This window comes from Girardinichthys multiradiatus, chromosome 12 (assembly GCF_021462225.1).
Source record: "Girardinichthys multiradiatus isolate DD_20200921_A chromosome 12, DD_fGirMul_XY1, whole genome shotgun sequence".
Taxonomy (NCBI): Eukaryota; Metazoa; Chordata; class Actinopteri; order Cyprinodontiformes; family Goodeidae; genus Girardinichthys; species Girardinichthys multiradiatus.
Genome location: NC_061805.1, coordinates 4,553,183 through 4,579,745, shown reverse-complemented (window position 1 = coordinate 4,579,745; position 26,563 = coordinate 4,553,183). Strand labels below are relative to the sequence as shown.

At 39.9% G+C, this 26,563-nt stretch overlaps 1 protein-coding gene across 2 annotated transcripts in view; it reads right to left on the bottom strand.

Moving 5' to 3' along the window:
• The window catches only part of LOC124877713 (tenascin-like), a 253,511-nt gene that overhangs the window by 108,368 nt on the left and 118,580 nt on the right, over window positions 1-26,563 (bottom strand). Inside the window, exon 3 of one of the 2 annotated variants that reach the window (XM_047381138.1) lies at window positions 20,001-20,187. The gene's annotated coding sequence lies outside the window, so the exon portion shown is untranslated. Of the gene's footprint in view, window positions 1-20,000; window positions 20,269-26,563 lie in introns of those variants that run through there. The other variant, XM_047381139.1, reaches the window with a different exon arrangement.

The following is a 26,563-nucleotide window of genomic DNA, read 5'->3' as shown; positions in this document are numbered from 1 at the left end:
CACAAAGAAGGCTTTTTTAAAAAGGCATGCAAATGGAAACATCTGTTTCTTCTGATTAACTTGTTTCTAACAATCATAATTTCTAGAACTGTAATGTTTGTAGCCAACGTTCTGCTTATGCTTGGCAAGACTTCCAAAACTACAGTATATGAGGCTTTTTGTGGTGACTGTCTAATTTTTAAAGTGTCAATACAGAAATAACAATAACTTCCTGCAAACGTTTAGAAAACTCTTAGATAGACCCAGAGAGAAACCTTCATAGAGGATTTACAGGTGATAAACAACAGAAGAATCTGGCAAAGCGGTAAAGGGACTACTGGGAAGGTACATGAGTGACATGAGAACCAGGTGCAACTAATTATGTAACAATGATGTTGCTGTTGTAAAAAACATTTTTGCTGCTGGACTCCCTCAGCCTCTTTGAATATTTAACATATTTTTTAATCATATTATTATTGATAACCATGATTAATTTGCACACAATGATCATGGTATATATTTTCCTTAGTGTCAATGCCCATAGACACTAGCATCAGCAGTGAACCTTATTATTATACACCTACTCACTAGCTCAGCTGTGTGACCACTACTTTTGACGGTCAGAGGCATAATGGTGGCAGATAAGCTCCAAGCAGCCATCATACATTGGTCATTACATAACACACAACAATGCCTGTGGAGCATGTGTAGACCTTGACTTAAAAGTGTCTTCTGAAAGGGGGGCCTTGGCCTTGTCTTTTCTTACACAAGAAAAAAAAAGATCTAGTTGCCATCTCCAACCGCCTTATGTGTCTCTATAAACTGTAAGTACCTTGACATCAAATAGAGATAGACCTAGAAAATGGAAGGTAACTGGAATTGGATTATTTTCAGCTTGTTCAGCCCTGATGAGTGACAAGCAGATTAGAAACTCTTTCCATTAGTTTACTGTTGATCCTGAATGTTTTCCATCTTGCTCCGATATCAACTTGTGGATGCTATCAGAAAGGAAGAGGATTAAACAATAGCTAATTTCACTATTATCAAAGTTTTAAAAAAAATAAGTCAGGAAGGAACAGAAAAATAAGAAAGGACATTTTAAGAAAGACCATTTTTGAAAGCATGTTGGCACCTGTCTGTTACTCATTATGACTGCAAACGAGGGAGAGAAAGCAAGACTTTCCACAGATAACAGCAAGGCTTAGCAGAATACAGGAAAGTTGCTCTGGTTTATCCTTGTGAACTTTCATGCTTTGTTGTGAAACATGCAGGGTTTGTCTGCTCTGTAACACTGTCTTTGTTTCAAACCAATAGCAGTGAGGCTCATAAAATAATTTTCACTCTTGTTCTTCAATCTTCTTGTATCATAGGTTTAAATAATAAATTGAAATGGGCTCCAATCAGTATTGGCATTTGTAAGCTTTACAGAAACCATGTATCTATAGTTTGAAATAATTTATTTATTTTTTATTTTATTTTTAGATTTTATCAAAATTTTTAACACATAAATGTCACTGCTAAATAATCCCCTCTGTTTCTGCTCATGATGACTGATTTAATAAAAACAATGCATTGGTTATGGTTTTAAAGGTTTTATTGTGCCTCTACAGTGCAAATATATTTATGTTGTGTTTAAATGTAGGTTGTAACTATTCCTGTTTACGTTGCTGTCTGTCTTGACCAGGAAACTCATAGAAATAAATAAAAAAAAAAAAACTCAAGAGTCTTATTTACAGGCTAAAAAATGTAATAAAAACAATAAGCAGCCATAATGCTTCACCAGGAAGCAAGTTGGGGAACTAAGGCTACAAATTTAAAACAATGAGAAAAGAAAGAAGTTAGCACTGGAGACAGACACAGACCATTATGCAAACAGTTTAGGAAGAGAAAATCTTGCTGAAGAATCAGGACAGACATTTCTAGGAAAGGTTGTCCAAGTAACACTGACAGCATTCCATCTAAAAGAGAGCAAAAAAATTAACTGGTCAGTCATAACTTGCGACATAACTTAAGGTATCCAGTTTTGAAAAGTGAATGGATGATAGTAATGTCAGATATCTGATACAGTGACATAATTTTCAACCTTCTCATAACACCAATGTGCATTCATTTGTATTTTTTTACATCAATGATACCTTTCTGTGTTTGTAAAGTAGGGATGTTCTAATACAATCCCAGGTATCAGCTCGGGGTCCCAGTCTATGCTTTTTTTAAATCATCGGTGTCAAAGTGAAAAATCCAGCCCTGATGTACCCGTAGCTGCTTTACTATTTATGATTTTGTTTGTTACAGCCAAAGCAAGTGATGTGATTGTGTTTTGTACAGAATATTTTGCTTTACAGCCTGTTTTCATGTGCATACCTGGCCAAACAATATTTTAGCCCATTCACATTATTTTTTTCATCATGGATTTTTCCCAGTGTTTTTCAGCCTTTCAAAGTGAGAGAGGTACAGCAACAGTTATGTGTCTTATTCACATAACCTGCTCTGCAAGCTTCGCTGTGACCATATGGTTCAGTTATGCCCTCTTCCTAGAAGAGACATGCAGACAGCTCTTGAAACACTTAACTGTCATTCGATTTTACAAATTTCCAAACAAAACACTAAGTTTATGAAGCAGGATAATTTTCTGTAAGATTTGCGAATGAACTAAAACTGAACTGAAATATGTTATCAGATAAATTAGCAATAAGTCAAATCAAAAGAGAGCAAACACACTGTGGTCTGGCACCTCAGCAAACTGCTCCAGGTGAATGATTGAAAATGGATGTTGCATGTGTCAAGAAGTCTTTCTTGACCAAGTTAGCCCCATGTTAGAGTTGCATGTTGAGGCTGACCTGCTGAAGGCAGAAGGTTGTAGGAGGGACTGTAGCGTAGGGAACGTCACTGATCAATGAGTTAAGGCTCCACAGTCAGAATACTAATGCAAACCACATAATTGTGATGGAACGTCGTGTTATTTTACTGCATATGCACAGCATTAATTTTAATCAATTATCAGAATGGGACTATATCGGAACCTGACTATTCTTAAATGTTTCGCATCTGTACTGGGGGCAAAAAAAAAAAAATGATATGGATATTGATTCTTATTTTCTATAACGAGTAGTTTTCAGGACCCGAAATTTCAGCCGGACACAAAAAATAAGAATCAAAAGATTTATTAAAAGCTCTGGGTGACGTTCAGCAGGAAACCGCCAGCGGCAGGCTCGGGAACCTCTGAGGGCAGACAAACAGGTTAGTGGCAGAGCAGGAGTCTCAAATTCATAAACTCATAAATAAAGCCAATAACCTTTTCAGAATCTGTGGGAGAATACGGAAGGTGAATTTCAGCTCCTCAGTGCAGTGGTTAGGTGACAGCAGGATAATGTCAAACAGGCTCCCAGGTTTACAAACCCAGTGGACAGGCAGACTGCGGTGGTCGAGGGACAGGAACTGGGTCAGAGCCGGGAAAACTGATTCAGGCCAGGGGATCCGAGGGTTAGGCAAAGGGCGCGGTAGTCAGGAGGCAGAAACAAGGTCGGTGTCCAGAATGTAGAGGCCAGTGAGATATCCGACATGGGCAAGGCAGAGAAGAGAAGGTAGACAAGGCAGGTAGACAAGGAAGGACCGCTGGACATTTACTCACATGATAGGTTTCGACAATCTGGAGCTGTTTGTCGGCCTGGTCCACCTGTGCTGCTTATAAAGCCAGGTGCACAGGTGGACAAGGTGAGGCGTAAATAGGGAGCTGGCTGGAAAGGAGCAGGTGAAACCAGTCCTAACAGCTGCAGCACAGAGATGATCAGCATACAGACAGAGATGGTGCAAACAGTCCAGAATCATAACATTTTCCTATATTTTCCCATATATTTGCCACAAAGACAACATCTAGAATCATGCACCGCTCAAGGTGGCAGCAGGTTGGAGGAGCTCTGTTACTTTTGATTCTGATTTATTCTATTTTGGGAACTCTTCCTCTTGTGGTGAATATAGTAGATTTTTTTTGGACGACTGTCCTCTCCGGTGTCGGATGCTGTGCAGCTTGGAGGATTTTTCCTAATACTTTTCTGCTTTGGACATTTGTTATGATGCATTGCCATGGCAATGGGCTTGTTTCTTACAACTGGGAGCAGCTAATATCTCAAAAGCTCAAATAATACTTCAACTCCAACCCCAAATCCCTGATGAGTTGAAAAGGAGACGCCGTGGATGCAGAGAAGGAGCAAAGAGAAGAGAGAGAAGGAAGAAGTTCAAATCATCTCTTCTGTCAATTATGATGGGCAATGTTAGATCGTTGGGAAACAAGTTGGATGAACTTCAAGCCCTACAAAAGACCCAGCCAGAGTACCAGGAATGCAGTATTATGTGTTTTACTGAGACATGGCTGCAGGATCATATCCCAGACTCTAGTGTCTCTCTGCCGGGCTTTTTAACTTTAAAATGTAACTTTAATTGTAAGAGAGGTGGACTGGCAGTACTTGTGAACAACAGATGGTGTCATCCAGGACATGTTACTGTGAAGTGTCATCTCTGCCCTGGATCACCAGTGACCTGAAGGACCTGCTTAACAAGAAAATAAGAGCCTTCAGAGAGGGAGACAGAGAATTGTTGAGGAGTATACAGAAGTAACTTAAACTCAAGATAAGAGACAGCAAGGAGGTGTACAAGAAGAAGCTGAAGAGCAAGCTCCAGCAAAACAATATCAGACATGTGTGGTCAGGGATGAAGAAGATCACAGGTGTCAAGCAGAAGGATGATCCAACCGATGGAGATCTGGACAGAGCCAACGAACTGAACACATTCTTCAATAGGTTCAGTTCAGAAACAAGCTTCGCATCCTCCTCTCCTGCTCACAGCCAAACAGACATCTCACCCTCCTTTGACCCACAGCTGTCCAGTAACACCTCAAATGTTTTATCTTCCACCTCAGCCATAGGCCCTTCTGCTTCTACATGTTTGCCTTCAACCATATCAGAAGATGCTGATGCTCCCTTTGCCTTCCCCTTCAACCTGTGTGTCTCAAGAAGTCAGGTGACGATGCAACTGGAGAGAATGAATTGGAATAATGCTGCAGGTCCAGATGGTGTCAGCCCTAGAGTCCTGAAGGCCTGTGCAGAGCAGCTCTGTGGGATTCTGCAGCAGCTCTCCAATCTTAGCCTGGCCCAGAAAAAGGTTCCAGTGTAGTGGAAGACCTCCTGTCTTGTTCCAGTACCAAAGAAAACTCACCCATCAGTGCTCAATGACTATAGACCTATTGCCCTGACATCCCACATCATGAAGGTCCTAGAGAGACTCCTGTTGGCCCACCTGATTAAGCAAACAATAAACTATCAGGACCTCCTTCAGTTTGCTTATCGCTGTGGAGATGGAGTTGAAGATGCCATCATACACCTGCTTCAACAAACCCACTGTCATCTGGACAAAGCCAGCTGCACTGTGAGGATCATGTTCTTTGATTTCTCCAGTGCATGTAACACAATTCAACCTGATTTACTTTGTCAGAAACTCCAGAAGACTCAGGTGGAGACCTCAACAATCTCCTGGATCAAAGACTACCTGACAAACAGACCACAGTTTGTGAGACTGAAGGGTTGTGAGTCTAACCAGGTAGTCAGCAGCACAGGAGCACCACAGGGGACTGAACTCTCACCATTCCTCTTCACTCTGTACACCTCAGACTTCAAGTACAAGACAGACTCCTGTCATCTGCAGAAATACTCGGATGATTCTGCAGTTGTGGGTTGGATCAGAGATGGATAAGAAGATAAGTACAGGAAAGTGGTGGACCGCTTTGTGGCATGGTGTGAAAACAATCATCTCATCTTGAATGTGACTAAAACAAAGGAGATGATTGTAGATTTTAAGAGAAACAGAAATAAGTCAAAAACTATTTCCATCATGGGAGAAGAGGTGGAGGTGGTGGAGGAGTATAAATACCTCGGTGTTCACCTGGACAACAGACTGGAGTGGAGATGCAACTGTGAAGCCATCTACAAGAAGGGACAGAGCAGACTCTACTTCTTGAGGAAGCTTATATCCTTTGGTGTTTGCAGCAGGATGCTGCATATCTTCTATAAGTCTGTTGTGGAGAGTGTGATCTCTTCTGCCATCATCTGTTGGGGAAGCAGCCTCAGAGCCAGGGAAAAAAGCTCAACAAGCTGATATAGAAAGCTCACTCTGTTCTGGGGACTCCTCTTGAACTTCTGGAGATCATTGTGCAAAGAAGGATTCTTCATCAAACGAAGAACATTTTGGAGAACCTTGAGCATCCTCTTCATGAGACTGTCCAACAACAACAGTGTCTTCAGTGAGAGGCTTCTTCAGATGTGCTGTAAGACAGATGCTACAGGAGATCCTTCCTGTCCACAGCCATCAGCATCTACAATGGGTCTTTAAAGAAACCTACATAATGAGCTACAACAACATTTAATTTCCCTTTGGGATTAATAAAGTTTTTTTGAATTGAAAAAAAAATTTGAATCTGTCACACATGAATATGTATTTACACAATAGATATATACTAGAACATGCAGTCAGTGCAGAGATCTGCAGTAATATAGTGGTGGATTTGGTTTTCATTTGGAGATGTTTTCTCCAACAGAAATAAATTCTGGAGAAATGATGACATAAGCAGCGTTATCCCTTCCTCCTACGCATCTTTTTTTGGACAGAAAAATCTCTTTGCTGTTGGTTTACTTAAAGATTGATGAGCAGACATTCTGTGCTTCCCTTGAAGAGATACACACCAGTCAGAACTTTCTGTATCAGCCAGGACCTCATGCTGACTAACTTAATCATCACCATAGTGCACATTTGCTGAGACCTCCACCATATGGCAGGTCTAAGATAAATCAGAACAAAAAATATAACTCGGCAAGCATTCAGAAGAAGCTATCTGCGCAGTGCTTCAAAGGGAAAAATGCTATTTGTTTTGCAGGAAATTATAAGAAGGACACTATTATCAGTCTCTGCAGGATGTGGGTAGGTATTCTACAGTGCAGCTTAACATTCGGTTTAATTGTTTCTATTCTAGGGGTAAAAAAATAATTCCATCTACCTATCAGTGTATATTAGCAACAGTGTAAACAGATTCACTTTATAACTCAACAACAAACAAAGTGACTAACACAGCAATGCCCACTTGGTGTGGTAAAGCTCTAAATATTCAATGACTACAAACACAACTCAAATCCTAGGACTGCATCCTCACACAAGTCTTCTCTTCTGGGAAAATATTAATGGACTGACGAGACAAAACAGAACTTTTTGAAAGGTATGGATCCTGTTACAGCTGGTATAAAAATAGCATGGCACTGCAGAAAAGGAACATCATACCAGCAGTCAAACATGGCGGTGGCAGTTTGATGATCTGGGGCTTCCTATTGCTGCGTTAGGACCTGGACGGAATGCTGTAGTTGATAGAACCATGCATTTTGCTCTCAGCTGAAAATTCTGAAGGAGAATGCCCGGTCATTAGCTGGTGACATTAATATCAATTGTACTCAGAATATGCAGCAGTGCAATGGTCCAAAGCACGGCATCAAATCCACCTATAAATTATTATTTTTTTAAATTAAGGTTTTGGGTTAAAGTTTGGACTTAAACCTGATTGAGATGCGACATAACTTTAAAACGACACACACAGTTACTGATGATGATGCACCCTGCTCATTATATTGTCAGGATGTGAGATTTTGGACTTTGTTTGTGGTTTGGTGTTTTTGTTTTACTAGATGCTCTTGTTTGAAGTTTTGTATTCTTGTTCATCACTTTGTGTTCTGACAATTCTGGTTTCCTTTTGCCTCCCTGTCTGTTCTCCTCTCATCATTAGTTTTCCTCTTTTAGTTGTTAATTACTCAGTTTCTGTTCCCTTTACATTCATTGTCCCTCCTAGCTCTGTTTCTTCTGTTTATCTTTATTCTCCAATTCCTCCTTTAACAGGTTAGCTTTAGTTACTGTTTACTTTTATTCTAGTCATCTTTTCTCCTGTTCTGCTTGGGTCTGTGTTTCTCCTTATTGGTTAATCTGTTTCACCTGCTCCCTCTGCCTCCCAGCCTCCTTGTGTCACCTGTTCCCTGTTCCTCTGATTACCTGCCCTATTGTTTCTTGTCCACCTTTGTCTGTATTTAAGTTTGCCTTCGTCCTTTGTTCCACGTGGTGTCGTTATGTCTTTTCAATGTCCTCATGAGATGACTTTTGGATTTTGTCCTTGAACTGGAAAATCTTGTCACCCTGCACCTCGCCTGCATGTAAGTGGACTCGCTTTAAATTAAAGGAGTTTTCGACCACCTCTCTGCTTTTCTCCGTGCTTGTCTGCCTTTTGGCCCACCACAAAAATAGGGTTATGACATATATGGCTTGATTCACATGGCACAGACCTGTAGACTTTCTCCTATCAGGTGTAGATACAATTCAATTCAATTCAGTTTTATTTATATAGCGCCAATTCACAACACATGTTGTCTCAAGGCACTTCACAACAGTCAGGTACATACTGTACATTCCAATTAATCCTAACCATTGAACAGTGCAGTCTGAGTTAGCTTTTTATTCAAATTGGATAAAAAGTTTATCTATCTAAGGAAACCCAGCAGATTGCATCCAGTCAGTGACTTGCAGCATTCCCTCCTCCCAGATGAGCATGTAGAGACAATGGACAGTCACTGGCGTTGACTTTGCAGCAATCCCTCATACTGAACATGCATGTAGCGACAGTGGAGAGGGAAAACTCCCTTTTAACAGGAAGAAACCTCCAGCAGAACCAGGCTCAGTGTGAGCGGCCATCTGCCACGACCAACTGGGGGTTTGAGAGAACAGAGCAGAGACACAGAAAGAACACAGAAGCACTGATCCAGAAGTACTTTCTATGGGAAGGAAAAGTAAATGTTAATGGATGTAGCTCCTTTAATCGTTTCACCTAGAAAGAAAGAACAGATGAACTCTGAGCCAGTTTTCAAGGTTAGAGTCTGAAATAAAGCACATATAATTAGTTACAGTAAAAGCTCAGTCAATTTCCATGTCTAGGAGAGAGAAAGGGTTAAACACTAAAAGACAGGGCTATGTGGATCATCGGTAGAGGGTGAGAATGAAGTTGTTGCCAGCAGAAGCTCAGACGATTCCCCTCTCCAGAAAGGTGTCACAGGCAGACACAGAGCCAGGCCAGGTGTAGCTTCTAGGAAGAGAAAAGAGAGAACAAGGTTAAAAGCTGAAATAACAGCAAATAATGCAAAATTGGAGAGTAGTGTGAGAATGTAGTGAAGAGGATGAAAGTAGTTGTTATGTCCTCCAGCAGCCTAAGCCTATAGCAGCATAACTACACAGATAGTTTCAGTTCAGATTATTTAGTTAAGCGGCGCTTATTTACAACAATGTCGTCTCAAGGCACCTCACAAAGGGTCCCACTGATGGTCATTGTTATACTAAAAACCACAATGATTGGGATACCTCCCTCTGTCAGACTGATTATAACCATTGGAAAAGAGAAGGGGTCATACAGGTAGCAGAAATGGAGGGTGTGTTTGCACCTCAACCATAACTGAGCCGGTTTAGGCTAAACCTGACTCCCCTTTACTCCAACCAACAGGGAGGGAAGAAGACGGAGGTAAAAATAAGGAAGATAGCTCAGGATAAACTAAGCCACTCTAACTATAAGCTTTATCAAAAAGGAAAGTTTTAAGCCTAGCCTTAAAAGTAGACAGGGTGTCTGCCTCACGGACTAAAGCTGGGAGCTGGTTCCACAGGAGAGGAGCCGGATAACTAAAGGATCTGCCTCCCATTCTACTTCTAGAGACTCTAGGAACCACCAGTAAACCTGCAGTCTGAGAACAAAGTGCTCTGTTAGGAACATATGGAACAATCAGATCTCTGATGTATGATGGAGCTAGATCATTAAGGGCTTTATATGTGAGGAGGAGAATTCTAAATTCTATTCTGGACTTAACAGGGAGCCAATGAAGGGAATCTAAAATAGGATAAATATGATCTCTCTTTTTAATTTTCATCAGAACTCTTGCTGTAGCATTTTGAATCAGCTGAAGGCTTTTAACTGCATTCTGTGGACATCCTGATAGTAACGAATTACAATAGTCCAGCCTTGAAGTAACAAATGCATGGACTAGTTTTTCAGCGTCACTCCTAGATAGGATATTTCTAATTTTGGCAATGTTCCGGAGATGAAAGAAGAAAATCCTAGAAACCTGTTGGGATCCCTGTATGGGATTTAAATGACATGTCCTGGTCAAAAATAACACCAAGGTTTTTTACTTTATTATCAGAGGTCAATTTAATGCCATCCAGGTTAAGTGACTGACTAAGCAGTTTCTTTTTTAAAGACTCCGGTCCAAAGACGACAACTTCTGTCTTCTGTCTGAATTTAGAAGCAAAACATTTAACGTCATCCAAGTTTTTATATCTTCAAAACATGCTTGTAGTCTATCTAACTGGTTGGGCTCATCAGGATTTATGGATAAGTAAAGCTGAGTATCATCAGCGTAACAGTGAAAATTTATCCCATGCTGCCTAATAATTTTACCTATTGGAAGCATATATATAGTAAAGAGAATTGGCCTAAGTACTGAGCCCTGTGGTACTCCACAATTAACCCTGGAGTTTAAAGATGATTTATCATTTACATGAACAAACTGGAATCTGTCAGACAGATAATATTTAAACCAGCCTAGTGCTTTTCCCCTGACCCTACCGCATGTTCCAGCCTTTCTAAGATAATTTTGTGATCGACTGTATCAAATGCAGCACTGAGATCTAACAGAACCAGAACAGACACAAGTCCATTATCTGAGGCCATAAGAATATCATTAGTGACTTTCAGCAGAGCTGTTTCAGTGCTATGATGAGCTCTGAAACCTGACTGAAACTCTTCAAACAGGTCATTGCTGTATAAATGCTCACACATTTGATTAGCAACAATTTTCTCAAGAATTTTAGATAAGAATGGAAGATTGGATATAGGTCTGTAATTTTTCAAGTCATCTCGATCAAGCAAAGGTTTCTTAAGTAAAGGTTTAATTACAGCTAACTTAAAAGCCTGTGGTACACATCCATTTACTAAAGATAGATTAATCATATCTAAAATGGGGCTGGTAATCAGAGGGAACACTTCCTTAAATAATTTGGTTGGGATTGGGTCTAACATATAAATTGAAGGTTTAGATGAAGCTAATATTTCTGATAACTCAGGAAGCTTCACAGGATCAAAACAGTCCAAACACAAATCAGGTTCTGCAGTTATTTCCAATGTTGTCTCACTTGCTGAGGATGAAGTAATCATCTTCGGGAGTATGTCAAAGATTTTCTTTTTAATAGAATCAATTTTATTTAAGAATAATCCCATAAAGTCATGGCTGCTAAGAGCTAAGGGAATGGATGGCTCAACAGAGCTATGACTCTGTGTAAGTTTAGCAACTGTAATAAAGAGAAACCTAGGATTATTCTTGTTCTCTTCTATTAATGATGAGAAATAAGCTGTTCTAGCTTGGCGAAGTGTCTTTTTGTACAACAGTAGGCTATTTTTCCAGATTAAGTAGGAATCATCTAGGTGTGTAGAGCGCCATTTTCTCTCCAATTTTCTAACATTGTGCTTTAAAGTACGCAGCTCTGAATTAAACCAAGGAGCTAGCCTCCTATTAATGATTACCTTCTTTTTCAAGGGGGCTGCATTGTCTAATGCATCACGCAATGATGAAGAAACACTATGAACAAAAGAATCAATTTGTGAAGGGGCAGAAACAGAATTATTGCCCTCCACTGTGCTTTTCAGTGATAATGAAGAAATTAAAAGTGGAACAGATTCTTTAAAGGTTGTTACAGCATCGCCTGATAATGATCTACTATAATAAAGTTTTCTTTCAGGTGTGGAGTACTCGGTTAAATTAAACTCAAAGGTTATTAAGAAATGGTCAGACAGGACCGGGTTATGAGAGAATATTGTTATGTCTTTACACTCAATGCCATATGTCAGCACAAGGTCCAGAGAATGAAGACAAAGGTGGGTAGGTTTGTTAATGTTTTGATCAAAGCCAATTGAGTCTAAGATAGCATTAAACGCTATATTTACAACATAGTTGACTTCACCCACTTTTTCCTTAATGACATATGGTCCAGAAAATTTTGCTTGTAGGGGATCACCTCTAATGGGCAGAAGCACCAACACTTTATCCTCTACTGGAAATTTCCTCAGGATAGCTTTCTGATCATAATGGTCCTTCATCCTTTTCTGGGCCTGTTGTAATTGACTTCTAGCCAGGATGCAAGCCGCTTTTAGACGTTCCTTAAACTCAGACACATAGTCCAACACATTTTTGTCTGGCTCCTCTGCCAGAAATCTCTCTTTAACCCACTTTAAGGGGCCTCTCACTTCATGTCCATAAACCAACTCAAATGGACTAAAGCCAGTGGATTAACAAACAACAATAACAGAATACTCTTGTCCCACTCACTGGACTGGTCTACACAGTAGGTGCTGATCATGGACTTAATAGTCCGATGGTATCATTCCAGTGCCCCCTGTGACAGTGGATGATACACAGATGACTTAAAATGCTTGATTTCTAACTCTTTCATCACTGTCTGAAAAACCCCTGCCATAAAATTGGAACCCTGATCAGGCTGTATTTCTCTAGGAAGCCCAAACTGAGTGAAAAACTTTAGAAGGCATTCCAAAACTGTTTTTGGGCAAATGTTTTGCGGATAAGCTTCCAAATAGTGTGTAGATACATCCATTACTGTTAACAGGTATTGGTCACTTTTTGGCAAGGAGCCAACACAATCTACACGACTGAATGGTTCTCCAACCACTGGAATTGGAATCAATGGAGCAGGCAGAATGGTTTGGCTTGGCTTTCCCCCCAGATGGCATGCATGACAGGTCTTACAAAATTCTACCACATCCTTCCGGATTGTGCGCCAATAGAAGTGCCTCATAATTCTAGCCTTTGTCTTATTAATACTCAAATGCCCTGAAGTAGGAATTTCATGAGCTAATCTCATAATCTCTTCACTATAACAGAGGGGAAGTACAATCTGATGATAAACTCTCCATTCCTCAGCAGCAGAATATTTAGGGTCCCTCCATTTTCTCATTAAAACACCATCTTTCACATAAAGCCCTATTGGTTCATCTACCACATCCTCCAAAGTACCAGCAATAGACAATGCCTCACTAACAAAAGGATCATCACTCTGCTCCCTAATCATGTCTTCCTTGCTAAATTTCTGTTCATCCAAACCACTCTCATCAAAGAAAGTTACTGCAAGAATTACTTCTGTTTCTCCCTGATCTCTCAATATCTCTTTGTGTTCATCCTGACTGACTTGAGACTGAGAACAAGTAATTCCCGGAAAAAGTCCCGGAAATTCCATTTGTAGGGACTCAGTCTCAGAAGAATGTACAGGAGAATCTACGACCAAAGGTTTCGACACACACCTTCTTCCCTGCGAGGTCATTTCCCACTACAAATGTTACACCTGAAATGGGCAAATGGGGCACTAACCCGACCTTAACCACCCCTGTCACTAAAGATGACTGCAAATAGACTTGATGGAGAGGGACAGGTTTGAATTCAGAAACATTGCAGTCCACCCCTTGAATAAGAACACAGACTTTCAATGACCTGGAAAGAGGAAGAGTTTCGCCTTTCACCACCCAAAGTGACTGTGCAGCAACAGTATCTCGTAAAATAACCACAGGATAATAGTTTCCAGCAACAGACACAACCCCAGTAGAGAGAAAATCTTTGTACAGATCCAATACCGCACTGTTGGAACAGTGCCCCCTTTTGGACATTTCTGACACAAGTAAACTGGGCTTAGGAGAACTTTCTTTTATCTTGTGCTTATTTGCTAGAGCCCAACATTTTTTGTGTGTCCTTTTTTACCACAATAATAACACACCAAAGATTCTGGATGCACACCTCCCTGCCGCTGAACATTTATCTTTGATTTCTTAAATTCTCTGGACGGTTTCAAGAGCCCACTTTCAGCTCTCATACCAAATTGTCTTTGATAATTAATGGATTTGCTCCCTCCAATCATGGGCCGTTGATGAATGAGTTCAAAATCATTGGCCATAATAGCAGCTTTCTGAATATCCTCAACCTTCTCATCTTCAAGGTAATTTTTTACCCCAATAGAAACACAACTTTTAAAGTCTTCTAAGAAAATAAGTAGTTTTAATTTCTCATAGTTATGCCCAATGTTCTTTGAACGCACCAATCTATCAAAAGCTATTTCCTTCTCCCTAGCATATTCAATGTAAGTATGAGCCTCACTGTTTTTCAGGTTATGGAAACGCTGTCGATAAACTTCTGGTGAAAGCTGGTAAGCACCCAGAACAGTAGATTTTACATCCTCATAGACTTTTCAGCATCCAGTGCAGCGTACACCTCCAAAGCTCTGCCAGTAAACACACCCTGTACTAGAAGAGACCATTTACTTTCCGGCCAATTTAAAGATTTTGCTATCTTTTCAAAAGACTGAAAGAAAACATCTACTTCCATTCACAAAACTGGAGAACTACCTTGACAATAAGGCTCCTCTAATACCTCCAATACCCTCTCTTAACCACCAGAGGGGGTCCAGTAGGAGAATTGGAATGTTGGAAGTTCTAGTGTTGCAGAAATAAATCATAATTTATCTTCCTAACAAGGGGTGAAATGGGGAATATGTTGCTTTGATGAATAAAATAACCGGTACCATATAAGTGAGGCTTCCGCTCATCAGCTCTTGACTGTGACCCCGTTGGATGTGATGACACAGATAGATGGGGGGATGGTGGGAGATTGCGTGTTCTGGGCTGATACGGTGGATAGGGAGGCTGGATCTGACATGCCAGCAGAAACACTTATCTGAATGCATGGAGAGAGTAATCTCCCAACACTCAGAGGCCTATACTGTTAAAAAAACAACAGGGTGATATAGAAACAGAGCTGACACAAGTGATTGATAGTAGTCCAAAAAAACAATTTCTTCAAGCAGAACCAATTTCCAATTTTGACACAATGAAATGAAGAAAACAGATGTGGACGAAGGAGACTGCTCATTGGCCTGACTGAAGAGCAGAAAATCAAATCTTAGTCCTATTTTACAAGACGGGTTACAGTGAGACCCATCAATATTTTTTACAGCTCTCTCCCATCTTGTGCTGCTGTTCTCACTGGTTTCAGATAGAGATGCTGGATACTATTTATTCTATATATTTATGAACTTTTCAAAATGCTGTGTGTTGGTGACCCATTTTATACACTGACTGTTTTCTCCAGACACCTATAATAGCTCAAAGTTGAACTTTTTTCCTTTTCGCTTTTCACGTTGCACTGGAATTACTCTAGAAATCAGATATGCCTGCTTGCTGCCTGTGTAATGCTGCACAGTTGGATTCATGTTACTTTAAGGAGCTAATATATTACCATGAAACTAACACCTTGTGTCTCATGTTCTCTTAGCTTTCAGGGTCCTTTTTTTGGACACTACACACAGCATTTTGTTTTGGTCATTCAAATCTTTATCTAAACGGTCAAAAATATTCATATGTCCGTAAAGGCAACAAATATTTTTGGTGACATATTGTTTAAAAACACCAATGTACAAGTAGATTTTCCTTTAGTTAAGCATTTAGATTATTCCAGGATCACCTGCAAAATTAAAGGATCATATATTAAAGTCAAATTCAAAATTTCAAAGTAATCTTGCATTTTGAGAAAGTGAAAACAGCATGTGCCAACACATCAAGTAAGCTGATTTATGCTACCCAGGTACTTAAAAACATGTTAGCAAGTTAAAAAAAACATACATTTAAGAGCTGTTTTATTCTGAATTTTGAAGTCCCACCATAGCAACATACATAATAAAACTTGAAATTCTGCTATGAATTTTGGTTGGCGATTACTGGGCTCTTATCTGGTCAGATACTGTGAAACCTTCTGAAAGAGGCCACATCATCAAAGGTTTGAGGCCTGTTTTAGCCCTATGCTGCGTGTTTATTGGTTACTTTCATTCAAACAGGATGGAAAGGAGTTGTTTTTTTTTCTTCTCTCTGCTACAAGTAGAAGCATGTTGGCTGTGATACCCGGACATCTGTTTGTCCCCGTATGTCTGAAAGCCTTAAGCGTGTTGTGTGTCCAAATTCCGAGTGCCTTCCATTCATACACTTGTATGAGCCTAATTACTCCAGTCTCTGGGGTTGATTCTTCATTAGCTTCTTCAGGATTTTTCTTTCTAGCATTTTACTAAATTTAAATAATCTACCCCTCTCAAAGAGCTCCCATCTTGTCCATAAACATTAAGGCTCATGCATTCCTATGTTGGAGTTCGTTGCTGGAGGTGGAAAGTAGAAAAGCAAAACAATCTACCACATGTGCTTGTCAGTTGGCTCACTCCTAGGCATGGCCAAACAAAGGCATCCCGGAAACCCCTACCTTCCATATATTTTCCATGTGTACATTAGAGTCAGAGGAGCATCTGGGATGGATAAAACTCAGTTTTTTAAGATAGACTGATGACTAATTTAACTGGACTTTGAACGGGGCACAGAAAAAGAATTTCATGACTTTTGTGGGAAATAGCTATAATTTCCAGCCCAAATGTTTTTTTCATTTGAACACAAAACCTGAGGACAACAAAGGGAGATTAAAATTGAATGAACATGAACTTTGATGACATCCTATTCTGGACCAACCTTTTCCAGCAATAGCAACTTTAACTATTCTGTAAACATCTCCCACAACATCTTGGTTTTCATAGTTAGACGAGTTAACCAGAACTGCAGTCTCCACTTTAATTCATCTCAAAGGTGTTCAAGAAATTTACTTTCAAGATGTTATACATAGGATATTGCAATCCAGCAGTCTTGACACTAGCCGTTTAATGAGACAGGCAATATTTATGTTTTGTTTTTGTTTTTTTTCTAATTCAGGTGTATGTAGGCTATATTATAGATTATAGAACTAGATATTATAACAGTTGAATAAATCCAGACTGCATGGCGGGACAGTTTTTAAACTTCTTGTTGTAAGAAGGTCCTGCATTTCTCTGTAAAGTTTGCATGATGACCTTGTGCATATGGAAGTTCTCTCCTTGTACTCCTCCCAGCTTCCAGAATTTTTAGAGAGAATGTTCAGCCTTGACTTGATGGTGCCTAACATACATCTATGGGAACTCTAGAAACTATAAATCTCCATCAATCATCTCCTCTGAAAAGCTTTTTGAACCACAGATGGCCAAACACAAGGAAAAGCACAACACATATTAAGATAGTTCAAGATGTACTCATATATTATGCCTCACATTTTTACACAGGAATTTCAGGAGCAACATTAAAGAAAAGAATCCAAAGAGGTAAACACGATGAGATGAGAGAACAGAAAAGGCAGCAAACAAAGCTTGAGTTAGAGATGACGTTGACTTAGTCCAGACAAAACATCTTTCCTGAGTCCTGGCCGACATGGGTCATCATGAATACTCTTGATTATAGTATGCTCTGGATCACCAGTGAAGGAGCTAAGTGGGGTCAGAGATAGACGCCCTCTCATAGAGATTTGTAGGGCATAAAGCTCTGGGAGCTGACAGCTGTCCAAACAAAGGCTGGTTTTCCCACTCATCATTATACCAAGTGTGACTGTCAGAGGCTGCTTACATGCATAGCCAAAGCAACATGAAACATTGATGTGTAAAGCATGAGCTGGTCCGCTATTAGACTATTAGCAATCCTCTGGGATGGAGGTCCTCGAACAATGTGTGGCACATTTAGGACAATCTAAATTCCTTGTCTAAAATCAGTCTTCCTGGAGACATTTTTGGAAAATGTACCAGTGAACATACTGAAAAGAACATTAAACCATCCTCAGGTTTGTTCATCTGCAATGAATTTTCAGTTACCATCAAGCAAGAGCTACTCTAGTATCCTGATGGTCTCCATCTTCCTTTTCCACAACAGTCCAGTCTCACTCTCAACCTCTCTCTCTTCAGACTCCTCTCTCTTTCAGGCACACAGGCTGTACTGATGTTTGGCAATACAACATGCTTATGTGAGTTGATCTGAATAAAATATATATGTAAAAACACACATTTTGGAGCTGTTCCATTAAGTAATAAATCCAGTAAAACCATTGTTTACTCAAAATTCAGTTTCCCCAAGTTTGAAGGAAAATCCGCTAGGAAATGTCATCCCTGAAATGGATGTCCGTGGACATATTTTTTATTGCTTTTAAAGATTGGTTGGTCCTTTTTTTTACTAAGCCCTCAAAAATACATAAATAAATGTGACATTTTCAGCCCAGAGGTTGCGTCCAAATTGTATCTAAACAAAGATGTTGAAAATCAGGTTTGGCTGGCCCATTTAATCAACCTCAACTACATTTTGACATCAGCAGCTGTCTTCTCCTGAACATCTTTTCATCTCCCATTTTTCAGCCAACTTAACATTTTCTATAAATATACAATAACACTGCATTGGGTACCTTGAAATGGGAATTTGGACTTGGAAAGTTGGACCTTCCTCTACTGGCCTAATTTCTGCATCCAGTATTGCTGCAGTGTAAACAGTTTTTCTTTTGTTTTTTTGAGACTTTACATTTCAATAAATCCATCACATACGTAGAACTGAAGATGAGAGCAATTGTTCTTCTTCTGGGGTAACCTGGTATCTAAACTCAGTGAGGCTCTCTGGTTTTCTGACCTGCATGGTTAAGTGTGGTGGGAAATCATTATGAAATTAAAGTTTTAACATCTGAGGCAAATTTGAAGCACTATTTGTTAGTATGTTTTGGATAAATAGGCTGGAGAAATAGAAATTTATCAGTTAAAGTTATCATGATAACTGAATCTACAGCCTCAGTTGGACTGCAATGACTAGTTGCAAATAAAGCTACTGAAAGACTTGTCATGTCAGTGTCTGTCTTTTGTTCTGTTTCTTACTATTTATTATTACCATTGCACGGACAATAGTGTCCATAGACCAGTGTTTTTTTGTTCTGAGAAAACATCCAACTGGCAAGAGTCCAGAAATGGCATATTTGCCACCCACACCCATGTCAGTGAATGCCAGTTTATTTGCTAATCTTTCAGACAGCATGTGCTTCTCATCTCTCATGGGACCACCATGACACTCAGGGGAAACTAACCAGGGGATAGGGGAGTGCAGCGCACATACGGATGGAGAGTCACTGACTGTGAGGTTGCAGCTTTCCAACCGGCAGTGCGCAATGCTGGAGATCTGGGAGAGGAACCAACCCAGCAGCTTCTAATGCAGAGCAGCTGTCTGTCTCCGGGGTTACACCAGCCTACTGTCTGCCACCCTACCTTAAATTGTACAGCTAGACCTATACTCGCCGGCAAGCTGCACATACATGCACATGCACATGCAAAAAGGCACACATTCAGACGCACAAACTAATTGTAGCCCATCTCTGCTCTGCAGCACCATCAGACCTCACTCAGCATCAGCCTTAATGCAAGCAGAGTAAATCAGCAGATAATCCCATTGCTCTTCCACGATTTCTCTAAAGCAAAAATGAGCAAAGTTTTCCCCACACCGCATAAATTACTCCCAGATGAGTGCAGTAAAGTGCAGAATTAAAGCAGCCATTGAAGTCCTGGCTCATAAAAACAAAGACGAAACTATTTTCTCACTGCCAATATCACCTACAGTTTTAAATGGATGTGAGAAAAAACAAACAGCACGAGCAAGAACGGGGGAAAAAGAAATCAGAGACATTTTAAGGAAAAAATCAAAACTTTTGGTCTATTATTAATATTCAGATAGGACACACATGTTTGACTTTTTATTGTAAAATAGCTCAGCACTGCTAAAGCAAATAATTATTTATAGCACCACTGCCCCCTGTTCCCGCAAAATGTATTCATATCAACTGAGGAGAACAGGAAAAGACCCCTTATCTGGTCAGAAGAAGCAAAAGAGAGAGTGGTCAAAGTTCTGAGGTTTTTAAAATTTTAATTGGTCTCAATAAAGTAAAAGTATCAGCCGATTCATCCCCAGCATCTCCATGCAAGTAAAGAAGGTGACTTACCTTGTGCAAAATGCTCACAGCTTCTCCACTGATGGGTAAACCAAAGCAGAAAGCCTTCTCAGCCAGTCAGAGAAAATGTTCCCCCCACTCTGTATCTCTCAGAGCGCTGACAGCTCTGTCATCTTCCCTCTTTTCTGTGCTCTCTTTGAGTGTTTACTCTTGTCTACCTAGAGAGCCAGCTGATGTGCTGCAGCCAGTGAGGAGTGAGACAGAGACAGACAGACAGAGAGAGAGAGAGGGAGTGAATGAGAGAACTCCCTTTCTTTGAAACAGAAGACCCTCTGCAGTCAGACTCCACTCCCACCTACTGCTCTCTTAAATGCCCCCGCTGCAACCCCCACCCCACCCATTCAGGCCTCTTCACAGCATTGTGACTGAAAGCGAAGGAGTTGAAACAGGACGCCTCAAGGCTGGAAAGTGAGAAGCAGAGAGAGAAAAAGTAGGAGAGGAAAAAGGGGGGAAGGGGATGGTGAGGTGGATGACAGAGGGGGTGGGAAGGGTTGCGGTGGTGGTAGGACCATTAGCAGCAAATTGCGGCGGGCAAACCAATGGAAAGCAAGATATAAGTGAATGCAGGCTCTGCATTAACATAGCATTTGAGAACTTGAAAGCAGGGAGTGAACAAGGTCTCCATTTGTTAGACTGATGAGGAGGCAAATCATTAGCAAACAATCCCCAAACACTGAAAAAATATACTACTACAAGACTAAACCTAAACTGAGAGGAACTGTATTACAGTTTTAGCAGTGTATTTGAGAAAATCTGGCTGCACCCAAACATAGTGCTACAAGAGCTAGAGTCAAGCATCTTTATGAAATAGGCAGTACAAAAACTTGCAGCTGATGCAGTGAGCAATAGCTTTTCAGCAGAATTTGAGAAAGTTTGCTGTTGCACTAACAACAATACCTTTGCAAATACATTCAAACTTCTTGAACATTTCATGTGATTGACCAACACAAAACATTGCGCTTGTGAAGTTGAAGAAAAGTGTTGTTGCCCTGCTGGAAGGGGGTTCCGAGCTTCTAACAGGTTTTCTTCCAGTACAATCTGTATTTAGCTTCATCCATCTTCCCATCAACTCTGACCAGCTTCCCTTTCTCTGCTAAGGAGAACCATCCCAACAGCAAAATGTTGCCACCACCATGTTTCACCATGGAGAGGGTATGTTCAGGGTGATATGCAGAATAGGTTTTCCACCACATAGAATTTTTCATGCAGTTCACATTTGGTCTCCTCTGACAAGAGCACCTTCTTCTGCATGTCTGCAGTGTTTGGCATTTGTTAAATTGAAATCAGGACCTTCTTCCAACAATGGTTTTCATTTCAACACTTATACAATGGACAGTAATGCAATCCTTTGAGGATTGCATTACCAGCTGTTGTCAAGTCAACAGATTCTCTCACCTCAGCAGCTGAACTCTGCAGCTCCTCCAGAGTCACCACTCGCCTCTTCACTGCTTTTCTGATTAATGTTTTTTTGCAAAGCTCGTCAGTATAGACATGTCTTTGTTGAAAGTAAGTAAAGTTTATCCATAAAGCACATTTTCCAGACAAAGAGGCACAAAGCACTGCACCACCTAAGTAAATATTTTATTACACACAAGTGGACTGTAAGTACGACTTAGGTGATGCCTGAAGACAATTCATTGCAGCATTTATTTAGAGGCATAAAACAAAGAGGGCAAATGCTAAAACGTTTTGAAAACCATATATCATTTTCCTTCCACTTTCACAATTAAATTCCACTTTGTGTTGGTTTATCATAAAATTCTAATGAAATAAATAGAGGTTTGTTGCTTTCATGTGACAAAATGTGGTATGAATAGTTCTGCAAGATATTGAAAGGACAAATATGAAGAAAAACAGTGGGAAACATTCATAGATAAAACACATACAAGACACAAATTAATGTAAAGTAAAAGGTAAATAAAAAAAATAAGCTGTCAAAATGAGAACACAGATAAGACTGTATGCTTCAGGTAGAATCAATGAATAAAATGCTTGGCAGTGAGAGTAAAACATGTATTAAACCTTGACTAAATATGGGTGGAAAGTAAACCCAGGAGTTAAGTCTAAAGTGCAAAACAATTTTAAAAATCTTTCAAAACAGAAGAATTCATAGAAAACAGCCACTGATGAAAAACCTTACGTACCGAGTAAGGCAACCAGGATCAATAGTCAGCAATGGCTGTGTGTGATTTAAATGGAGCTGGGCTGACTTGATCAGGTACCAAAGGGTGCAGATGGAGACATACACAGAGGAGTGTCTTATATTGATGTTGGAATTAATGTTTCTCACACACATTATAAAACGTTTGGGCCTGCTACAGGATCTTTATGCCCTATGACTACTCAGCCTGATGCAAACTGTGACACAACGTGAAACCTAATAAACTCTGCCAGGCACTACTAATACTGGCCTCTCCTTGCTTTGTGTGCTTTCTGAAAGGAGCAAGGCTCCAAAGGAGGTTGAAGCCAACCCACCACTGTTAATCCTCCAAGCAAGACAGTCACAGCCTTAGAAGGGCCAACTTATGTAAAGGTTAGGTGGCTCAGCAGCTCAAATGGGGGAATGCAGGAAGCCAGATGGTAAATGGGACCAGCATGATTTGTTACAAAAACACATTGGGCTCACAATGGTGAGTACAAAACTGCATCATGTTGCTTTAGAATGGGAAACATGCAATGCTTATCTTATGTGTGACACCCTGCTGAGTTCCACTACATGCCCTCTTTTGCCAGCTTTATTTACAAAATCTCACATCTGTGTGGGACACGACGGACTTGTCTGTGATTTGTGAACGGCTAGAATTTGTGAACGGCTAGATGCAGCTTTGAGATTGCGGCTTTATGATGGAACTATTTTGTGAAAGAGACTACTGTCTAACGCATCTACAAGCCATCCTCTGTGTCTAGTGACAGTCAGTGATTGTTTGAACTGATTGTCGGATGCTCCAGCAACTGTCTGATAAATCTACTGCTCAACTCATAAATGATGAGTCCTTGTACTCATTAGTGTGAATGTTGTAGGCATTTGTGTCTCTATAGTGTTCCTGTTTCTCTTTACTGTGTGAATGCTGAAGGCATTCAGGCCTCTCGTAAACCGTTCGAGGTAGAGACATGAGCCTTATGGAGATTTATCTTCGGACCTTGCTGGCGCTCACAGTGAAAGAATTGTTTTGATAACTTTTATCGTTTTGTCATAAAATAGGTTTGTTTAGGAGTACCAAATCTGTCCTGTCCAAAATCGCTTAAAATTGAAAAATGTCAAAATTATCCACTTTTCTACACTGTCATATCTCCTACACGGATTTATGTAGACACACGAAAATCTCCAGGATTGTTCACTGATCCCTGCTGATACCTACGGTACAAACGTTTGTTGGATACCTTTTATCGTTTTCTCGTGAAGTAGGTTTGTTTGAGTGTGAAAAATTCCCCTTCACTCGGGTTAAAAATGGTCAAAATGATCCACTTTTTCACAGGGTCACGCCTCCCAGACAGATTTTTGTAGAAACTTGAGACGATCCATGATTGTTTAGCAAGGCCTGTTGATTCATACGGTGCATGAATCAAATCGATAGCCCTTATAGTTTCCGAGTTATTAGACGTTGTTCGAGATCATGTTCAGGCATTTTTGTGTTTTTCTCAATTTTTCCCTTTTTTTTTACCTAGTGTTGTGCCTTTATTATTATATTTTCAACAAAAATGTGTTTATAGTCTCATTCCCCTGTCTGTTCTGAGAAAAACGGTCCAAGAATGACGTTGATAGCCCTTACGGTTTCCAAGTTATGGGGAGTAGTTCGGGAGCATATGCCATGTTATAAAGCCAGGCCATGATGAGACACAAAGTGTGGTGCTGCGTGAGTGAGAAACAGCAGCTGTTGGGTGCTCATTAATTATCATAGCAACAGAACACAGCTGCCAGTGAACTTAAGTAACCTCTGACAGAGAGTTGCTCTGAGGCTGTGCTCAGGCCAGAAGCTTCCATGAGTGATCACAATAAGTCAGTCATAGCTGACAACCACACTGGATTTTCAAAATAAGACCTACACATACTCTACAAAATAACTGAACATCAACCTTCCATATTTACAAATGATTTTTTAAATCTGATAATGGCATACACAATGATTTCAGCCGAGCAAGCAGGTTCTATATGACTAATGGAAATAACCAAGACTTGAAAAGACAACCCTGCTAGATTTTCAAAAAAGACAAAACATGCTCTACAAAATAAAAGCCTTTACATTTTAAAATATAGAGAATTGCAGCACTGGGCTTCACACTAATGCTGGAGCTCATATAGTGTAGCAAATAGGACCAGGTCAGCCCTTTAAAATAAGGCTTAGTTAAATTTTCAAAATAAAAGCTTCAATCTTTAATAGTTACTAGAGGGTGACACGGGAGTGGATTTTCTCTCCTGTCCCATCCCGTTCCCACAGAAAAATGTCTTGTCCCATCCCAATCCCAGGCCGGCATAACAAAAAAAATCCTGTCCCATCCCACTCCTGGTAAATTGACTCCCACTCCCATCCCGCTCCCATTTAGAACGACTCCCACTCGTGTGCCACTCCCATTTTTGTTTTCTTCATTTAGTCTTTTGGCAATTTCTTTGAAGGACCAGTTAGGTCCCTGTTTTTAATTGTAGTAAATGCCAGTTAAAGTAAAAATAATAATAATGAAGAAATAATAAAATATCAAACAAGGAAACAGACCATGCCTATCTTAGTTGAATAAACAAAATGTTCATAGTTGTATTTTACTCATTTATTAAGTGATTGTTTCCTTTGAACAATGACATTACTTTTATGTTTCAAATTGCTGAAACGAAAGAAAAATACACCTAGCAAGAGAACAGTATTTGGTGAAAAAAGAGCAAAAAGGCATTACCTTCACAATTTAGAAACTGTACCTCAATGGCTCACAAGCCTGGTCCTCAGGGACCGCTTCCCTGCAAGTTTTAGATGTGTGTCTGCTCCAGCACCCCTGATTCAAATTCTGACATGTCCTCCTATACAGGCATCAAGAATGGAGGGTCAAACTGGACAAAATTAATACAATAAAATCATCATTGAATAAATAAATGTTATGAATGTCCCATAAGTGAAGTAAATGTAACATGAAAGAAATGTAACATTGAATGTGCTATTAAATTAACGGTACCATTTATTTATTTAATACATCATTAGAAAAAATAAATGCACCATTATATCATGAAATGGACCATAATGCAATTAAATGTGGCACTGAATAATTAAGTATAATTTTAAAGACATGACGTAACTAGTGGTACACTTAATACTTAATGATGTATTAAAATAAATTGTACATTTAATGGTACAGTCAATTTTGTTCTATTTCACAACATATTTATTTAATATCTTCCCTTCATGAAGCCTTTCTATACGGAGCCCGCGAGGGGACATGGGGGAATTTTTTGTCTTCTGGGGCCCCACGCAATACTTTTGCGTTCGCTCGCAATACTTTTTGCGTTATCTCGCAATGGTCTTTGCGTTATCTCGCAATACTTTGTGGGAGACCCGTTTTTGAGATTTATTGAGTTTTATTTTGAAATCTGCCTTAAATAAAAGGATCTTCAATCAGACTTAACTGTCTTTAAGTCTGATCTTCAATCATACTTAAAGACAGTTATTATCCACAAGCTGTCAAACAAACTACTGAACTCTGGACAATAATACTGCACGAAAACACATCTGTGACACTTTCATTGGTTATTGCTACTGCATGATGTGTACTTTTTTTTGCACGTCATTAGTGCTTTTGTTTTTATCGTGATTTGAACGATTCTTCTTATCCTAAACATTTGATCGCATTGTTGACTGCATGTTAACCTGCATATGACAAATAAACCATATCAATGCCATATCTGTGTTGTTTGTTTTGTGAGCATTTTGTCAAATGTGCTGCTCTTCCAAAATGCACAGCTTTCTCAAGGTGATTAACAACTTTTGCGAGCGAATGCTAAAGTATTGCGTGGGGACGCGAAAGAAAAAAAAAAATTAACCCATGTCCCCTCGCGGGCTCCGTACCTTACCTCTTAAATCTTTACTGCACATGCGAGCAATTTTGTTGGTCAGATGCAGTGTTGCCAGGTGTACGATAATTATCGTATTTGTATGATAATTTTGCTCTCTGTACGATATACGATCAATATTCCTAAAAAAGGCCAAATGTACGATAATTTGACCATTCCATGAATGTGTGGTTGTAATTAGTCGTCATCAGCCTATTGCCAAAGTCTGTCGGAGTTTTTTTGTGAACCTTGAAGGCATCTGTGTCCGGATTCGGAAACAAATGCTGGAAATTCCAGCCAATCGTGCTTTTCTAAATGTGACCTACGTGTGACGTGATGCGTTGGCCTCAGAACAACGGCCATGATTGGCTGAATAGTCCACTGCATCCGCCCATGATTGAGGAAAAGAAAAAAAGAAAAGAAGAAGAAGCAGAGCCCAGCACTGTGGGGCTGCAGATGTTGAGAAATCCATTCCGTACTGACGCCACAAAGCTGCGAGTGCCTGTTAGACGCTATTCAACACATC